Source organism: Arachis stenosperma, chromosome 4 (genome assembly GCF_014773155.1).
Source record: "Arachis stenosperma cultivar V10309 chromosome 4, arast.V10309.gnm1.PFL2, whole genome shotgun sequence".
In the NCBI taxonomy this organism is placed as follows: domain Eukaryota; kingdom Viridiplantae; phylum Streptophyta; class Magnoliopsida; order Fabales; family Fabaceae; genus Arachis; species Arachis stenosperma.
Window position 1 is genome coordinate 135,447,450 of NC_080380.1, and position 8,208 is coordinate 135,455,657.

An 8,208-nucleotide genomic window follows, 5' to 3' on the forward strand; every position below is an offset into this window, starting at 1 on the left:
TTTTAGTTTAGATTGTACATCCAACTATGAAGTATATCCAGGTAGTAATTGTTTGATGTGTAAACGTAGGAAATGAAAGGCTAATGAAAGTAACAGAGGCAGCCTCAAATCAGTGTACACAGACACTCCCCAGTTTACGTATATGTGTATTTGGTAACGAGTGCGACGATATTTGCAAAAAGCGCTATGGAAGCCTAGCAAGTGGATCTTGCAATAATCATTTATGTGTTTGTCAGTACCCACCTCCATGTCACAATTTGTAGTCCTATCTTTACAACATTTTCCCTTTGAATAAATAATGTTCCAATCATGGAAAATGAAAAGGTTAATATATATAAATTGATGATGATGTTTCTATGAATATCAATTTTATTTACTATCTTTCTTTTTTCCCCCTCGTTCTTAGTTACTTTTAGTTTTATAAGGTTAAAGAATGTTATGAGTATTTTTCTTTCGAAGGTTTAGTTATTATTTGGTATTACATGATCCACTGGATAAAAATTAATAAGACTGTGTTTGGTAAAATTTTTACTTTTTAAAAGTAGTTTGTTATAAAAGTTAATTTTTAAAAAATAATTTTTTAAAAAAGTTGTAGAATTTATATTAGTTAATTTAATTAAAAATTATTTTTAATAAACATACATAAACAATAACAAGTGTGTTTGGTAAAATAATTTTTAAAATTTATAAATATTATAATAGACATTAATATAAGAATTAAATTTGGATATTAATTAATGTATAAAGTTATGTTAGACTTTTTAATTTTGATAAGTACAAACTAATTTTGAAAACTCTTCTTTAAGTGCTTTTGATTAAAAACACTCCTAACTTTTAAAAACAGCACGTAAAATTTTTTAATTTACCAAATACAAAATAAGGTGAAGTACCACTACATAAAAAAAGATTTAAAATGACATTGATATTAAGGCGGTTTTAAAGAACCGTCGTAATATTCAGACATTATGGCATTTTTTGTTGCTGCGGTAATTGGCTTTGTATATCGTGGCGGTTTTGATGATTATGGCGGTTTTGAACTACCGTTTTCAAACATATATAAAGTAAAAAAAACTACAATTCCTAGCTCATTGAACGAAACACATATACGACGCTCTTGATCTCCCTTCTATCTCTCCTTCGTCTTCTCCGTGTAAAGAAGCTCTCTGACAATGCCGTTCTTCCCTCTAGGGATTTTCCTCTCTCTGCCGGTTACGATCTCTCCAGGTACCTTTTCCTCTCAAGTTAAACTGAAACAGTTATTCTGTTACAGAAGCCAAAATCGAAACTAAAATTCTGTTTTATTTTGTTTTTTCTGTTAGTGCTGTGAAGATGAAGATTCCGGCTAGAGACATGGCTCTGGTGGCTACTGACCTCAGCATTTCGATTCCATAAGGCACCTATGCCCGCACTGGTGATTAAATTACCGATTTCCTCATTTTTGTTCGGGTTACGGTTTCAAAATTGTTTTTGATGCTGATTTTTGCGGGTTTTTGTTTCTCTGCAGCTCCGCGATCGGGTCTTGCGTTGAAGCATTCGATTGACGTTGGTGCGGGGGTGATTGACGCCGATTATAGAGGACCGGTTGGAGTGATACTGTTCAACCAGTCGAGGATCTCAGATCTTCTTTCGGATCTTGGATCTTCCTTCCTCGCATCTGTTGTTGAAACTGCTTGCAAAGCCGGCGATGTTATTTTCGTAACTCTCTCAATAACAAAAAATGCAGCACAATTATGCGAAAAGAATTTAAACATTTGACGTTATTAGATCTAGAGGAGGTGCCTGAGGTGTTCTCCTAGGTTTAAGTGTGTCTCTGCTCATCCTGGCTCTCCTGAACCATGCAATACCTCCAAAATGCAGCACAATTTGAAGTCAATTTCAAGTTAATAGAATCACCTTAAGTTGAGGTTAGTTCTACTGCTATAGTTAGAGTATAGTTTTTGTGAGTGCTTTGTTTGCATGTCTCTTATTGTTTGAAGATCATTGCATTCTTTTTCTATTGTCACTATATTTGAATTAAAATTCATCAAATTGTTGGGGAACATCTACAGTCTTAAGTCAGAAACTTTCTAAGGACTAGGAATTAAAATGCTTTTAGTTAAATTTTTTATTTGATGGACCATTTCTATGATATTTGTGGTAAATCCTATTAAATATGGTTTGCTTTGCTTGCCATTGATGTATCAATTATTTTCTAAAGATTACATTGACAGGCTATTTTTAATCCTTCAGGTCACTAGGGGATGAAGTTACAGAAAACAATTTTGAGGCAGATATATACCATCCACTACTTGTGAGAAAATTTTGGTTGTAAATTGCAATTTGTTAGGGTTCATTTCATGACTAGTTTCTAGTCAAAGTAGGTATTCACCAACTCATATTTTTATATATATACTCAAGTTAAGTGGTGGCATAAAATAGCATATTAGTTTATCAAATCGGGCCAAAGAAGTTTGTAATTGAGTCAAATCATTTGATGTGAATGTATATCCACTATCCTTCTTAAATAATAATAATAATTATAAACTTCTCTGTTCTTCTGCTAACATTTCCTTTTTATTACATATAATTCAAGTGGTGCATCTATACTCTCTATTCTGTTAAGTTGATTTTAATCTGTGTTCTAATTGGTTAGTTCATAAGGGAAGAAATCACAACTGCATGTATCAACACAAACTGAATAAGCTAATAAGCTTTTTCCATATTTTGGAATATCAACACAAACTGATCTAATAAGCTCTCTTCTTGCAACTGAGGTATGTCAAGTCTGTTTGCATTGATTATATGAAATCTATTCCCAATTGTTTTATACTGCCAAAGCAGTTTCCACTAGCTGGATTTGAATTTCAAGTGTAATCATATGTACATCTTTTACAAAAATTGTTGTGTCTCAAAAATTTAAAATGGCACGCCGCTGGTATAACAATTCTATATAAGGTTTATCTTTTTGCAATTATCTCCTAAGAGTTGGAAACAAGTTCATTTGAGCTAAACAAGTACTGCACAGGGATATTTATTTTGTTGCTTGTAAAAATCTATACTATAAACGGATTCTGTACATCACCCCAGAAATTAAATTGGATCTTCAATTTGAGGTATAGTCATCTCACAATTGGAGCTATATACCTGTATTTGTTTTATTTGTTTTAGCTTACTAACATTTTAGCAGAGGTATGAAGAGTGATGGACCACAACTATAATTGGAACTTGGAAGCCTCCACAGTAAAATATTTATTTCTAACACCAATCAAATAAGATATTTCTTACCATTTAAATGAAATATTTTTTATAGAACTAAAAAAATGATAAATAAATGTATTGATATATCTACAGTTGATTTTATGTCTTTAGAGCTTGTACTTGTTCTCCAGATTATCGATCTTATTCTTGTATTACTGTTATATAGGACATTCCGTTAATTATTTAAATTTAAGCTCACAGTGAGACTACATTGAAATTAAATGAAACTTTTTTGGATTTAAATAGGACACTTTAAACCTTAAGAACCAAAATAGAATTACGTCTAAACGTAGAGGACCAATTTAGTACTTTACCCATAAAAGTATGATAAAATTGCAATAATAGTAAAATCTAAAGCTACCAAATGCAATATAACAATAATAACAACTCAATTAAATATCAATAAACATGAACACATCAAATTGCATTAAATAGAAATCAAAATCAACAATAGTTCATAAGCCAAAAGTGACATAAAAGAGAAATTAACAATGTAAACTAAGAGAATCAAGACAAGTAAACAAGGAGAAGAAAATGAAACTAGATCAAGACAAGAAATAAAACCTAAATCTACCATAATTCTAGAGAGAAGAGAGAGCTTCTCTCTTTAGAGAATGACGTAAAACATGTTCCTAAACTAAACCTAATTGCTCTCTCATTGTTCCTTCTTGAATTTGGCCTCAAATACTTCAGAAATGATTTAGATCTGGGCTTGAAGAGGTCTAGAAATTGCCAGCCACGTTTTCTTTAAATGAGTCACGTGTCTCGTATCACGTGTATGCGCAAGGCATGCGTACGTGCAACTAGGCAGAATTCAAAAACTTCATTTTTTCATGAATTCTCCATTTTTACATACTTTTTCTTCAATCTTCAATCCAGTCTTTGCCTTCTAAGCCTGAAATCACTTAACAAACACATCAAGGTATCGAATGGAATTAAAGTGAATTAAATTTAGCAATTTAAAAGCCTAAAAAGCATGTTTTTACTCTTAAGCATAAATTAGGAAGAATTCATAAAACTATGCTATTTTAAATGAATAAATGTGAAAAAAGTTGATAAAATCCACCACATTTGATACAAGATAAACTATAAATTTATGGTTTATCAAGGGTTAGGGTACAGCATTCTACTATCCCCAAGTATAGGTAAGGCAGATAGTTGAGAAGTCTAAGGATGGCGGGACGAGCCAAGTAGGGGAAAAACCCACCCCACTGCCAATCCTATACGTGGTGGATTAGTTTTTGAACTGTTCAGTTAGAAAATACCGTAGAAAAAAAAAATAGTAGTTGTCTATAAAGTAGTAGAATAATTTCTCATTAATAGCAATATTTATGGAGATTTGTTTTTGTTGAAATTTACATACGACAATTTTATTTGTTAGTATCATATTCATTATTGCAGTCAAAACAATATGATCAATATTGTTACCTCTTAAAATTTCACATCTTATGACATTATTTTTAAGTTTGCAAATTTATAGACTTATGTCATTACAAAAGCTATTAAGTTGCTTAATATTCCTTGATAACATTACTGAAATACCATCGTTGAGTATTAGTTTGTGGAAAAAAAAAAACAATAACAATTTTTGTTATTCAATATATAATTTATTCTATTATAAAATGAATTATCATTTGCTGAATTGGTAAATATATTTTCTTTTAATTTCTTACACCATTTTATTTGGCAATGTTCTCGTGCAGTACACGGGATAATTAATAAAAATATATGAATTTTTTATTAAAAAATTAAATAAAAATATATATAATAATTATTACTATAAATATTTTATAAAGTTATAATTAAAATCATAGGTTACCAATATTTAATGTTAAAAATATTAAAAATAATTAGTATTTACTTTAACTAATTTGACTTGGTTGAGTGGTCATCTCACTCGTCCACTTAATGAAGTATTAAGGTTTAGAATCTTGTTTTGTGTTTGTAACAACTCATTGGCTAGCGACAGACCCATAATAAATAGAACTTCAATCCGTGGTGGATTAGTTCTCGACTTGCCGAGTTGAAAAATATAGTAAAAAAAATAGTATTTATCTTGAAATAGAACAATTCTCATTGATAGCAATACTTGTGGAGATTTGTCTTTATTGAAATTTAAATGTGACAACTTTATTTATTGGTATCATATTCACTCATGAAGTCAAAATAATATGATCAACATTGTTACCGGTTAATATTTCATATTTTATGACATGATTTTCAAGTTTTCAAACTTATAAACTTATGTCACTACAAAAGCTATTAGATTGATTATTATTCCTTGGTAATATTACAAAACACTATTGATGAGTATTAGTTTATGTGAAAAGAAACCGTAATAACTTTTGTTATTCAATATATAATTTATTCTATTGAAAAATAAATTATTATCCCTAGATTGATAAATGCATTTTCTCCCTTTTTTACATAAATTTATTTGGCAATAATTATCATTAAAAAATGAATGACTACACTATTTTATAATATGATGTATAAAATAATTTTTATTTTAAAATTAATTCTAGTCAATAAAATAAAATTAAAAATAATTTTTTTTTTACAAATTTAAACTTGACTTTAGAATTGATTAACAACTCACTTTTTTAATTTTAATAACAAAAATAAAATTAGTTAGCTGCAAAAATTCGGTATTTAATAATTTCAATCATTTAAATTTTAATTCAAAAAAATTAAATTAAAAATTAATTATAACTTAATAATCGATTATATATATATATATATATATTAATACGCAAATAATAATGTTTAACATATAATTTATTTATTTTTTGATAAGATTAATGTATTTATTGAGTATTGATTTATTATTCAAATTTTTTTATAAACATTATAGTATGTAAAAATAAAAATTTTTTATTTAAATAAATTAAAAAATGTTTTATTTACTAAAATAAGTATTTTTAAAAATAAAAAATTATTACAAAAATACGTAACCCAACCTTATCTCCTTTACAGAATAAACGAGACAAACTTACACGTATCTTGTTTACACTGTAAACGAGATAAGGCTGGGTTATCCCTATATATAGAAGTCATTTACAGCGTGGTTCTGGGCCTCATTTCCAATCTTTCGACCACTTTCTCCTCTCTTCTATTCCTGTCTGACCATATTATATATCGACTAAGACGAAAATGGCACGTGTAAAAGCACGTGATGTAAATATCAATAGGCTGAATGTGATATGGCACTACGCCGGGGCAGCCGATTTGCGGTCAGTTTTCTTATGTTGACGTGTATGTTATGTCATACATGTATATCATGGTAAGCATATTTGCCAAGAACTAGGATACAAGTTGTATCCTTAGCAACAGGTCACTGATAGGGTATAATTTTAATAATGTGGTTCTAATTGTTTTATAGTTAAGTTTTTAACTACATGATTATTAACCTAGATGTTACATACTTAGATAAACGTTTTTCAACCATTGAAGTTAGTTTATTAATTATGTGTTTCTTAATTTATTAATTTAGTTATTAATTATTAAATTAATTTTTTTTTAAGTTTAGTGAAGTATTATGTGAATTTGTATTTACCTAAATTAAGTTGATAAGTTAAAGTTTGATAATTACATTATTAATATCTTTAGTTAATATTTTTCAATTTAAGTAACATATTGAGGAAATGTTTATTAATTAACTAAGTAAATATTAACGTAAACGAGATTTATCAGTTAGTATATAGGTGTAAATTTCTATAAATGGCGACTGTTTACAATAAGCTATTTCAGTTTGTTATGCCAGTGTAAGAATACAAATTTTTAAACAAGTGGTCGTATTTTTTGTCAGAGGTCTCGCTTACTTTTGTCTCGGCGAGTGAGTCACATGTTTCCACTACTAGACGCCATCGTCCCATATTTGAGGGAGGCTAGCTTCGGCAACACAATGCCGCTCAGGGACCTCATCTTTGACAACTCCCTGATCAGTGCATTTGTGGAGCGCTAGCCTCTGGACACCCAGATGTTCCACCTGCCATGGGGTGAGGCTACTATTACCCTATAGGACGTGACGTACCACCTTGAGCTATGCGCGCAAGAGGAGCTAGTGGGGGTGCTTCTATGATTTCTTCGGATGTTGTGGCACAGAGACATGGGAGTTGGTGGAGCGATTACTCAGTGTCAGGCCTCCAGTGGTTATGCAGCAGGGGACGCAGAAGAAGGAGTCGTTCTCGCTCAAGTTTAGAAGGCTGCGGGATGATGCACGAGCGCCACTACAACAAATATGGCCGTTAGCAACGCCAAATTTTGCAACGCCTTAAAACCGCTCTCATAGATAGTTTTAGACAACGATTTTTTGTAGTGTTACTGTTGAATTCAATTTGTCATTATTTTATAGCAACAAATTAAAACCGTTCTCTTTGACTATTTTAAAGAACGGTTTTATAACTGTTACCATGAATTATTTTTAAGCAACGGTTTTTTTTTTGTTGTTTAAAGAATTGAACAAAAGAAACGCATTAAAACCGTTGCTGAAATGCTACACTTTAAAACTGTTCTATTAGATGGTCTTAGACAACGGTTTTTACAGTGTTGCTCTTGAAGTATATTTTTTCATTACACTATAGTAACAAAATAAAAACGTTCTCTTTGACTATTTTAAAAAACGGTTTTACAACCTGTTCATACCCTGACCGGGCTCCTCCAACTCGGCAAATTCATAAAAGGTCCGCCTCGTCCTAAGGCTCACACCTAAAGGTCGGACCTCGGACAAAAAGCAAGGAAGGCCCATCAAAAGGAACGCAGCCCAAAACCTAAAGGCCGAAAAAGGCCTAGAAGAGGCGGTTCCGCAAAGATAGAGATAAACTCCCAAAAGATAAGATAAGATAAGAATATCTTATCCAGAGAAGATCACGGCCAACTACTATAAATACACTGGAGCACCCAGGTATGACATTCATTCCACATTCTACGCATATCTGCTTGGACCCATGCTAACTTAAGCATCGGAGTGTC

General features: G+C 30.8%; 1 pseudogene; it reads left to right on the forward strand.

Moving 5' to 3' along the window:
- Window positions 1-965: 965 nt before the first annotated feature.
- On the forward strand, window positions 966-1,755 carry LOC130975605 (deoxyuridine 5'-triphosphate nucleotidohydrolase-like; annotated as a pseudogene).
- The last annotated feature ends 6,453 nt before the right edge of the window (window positions 1,756-8,208 follow it).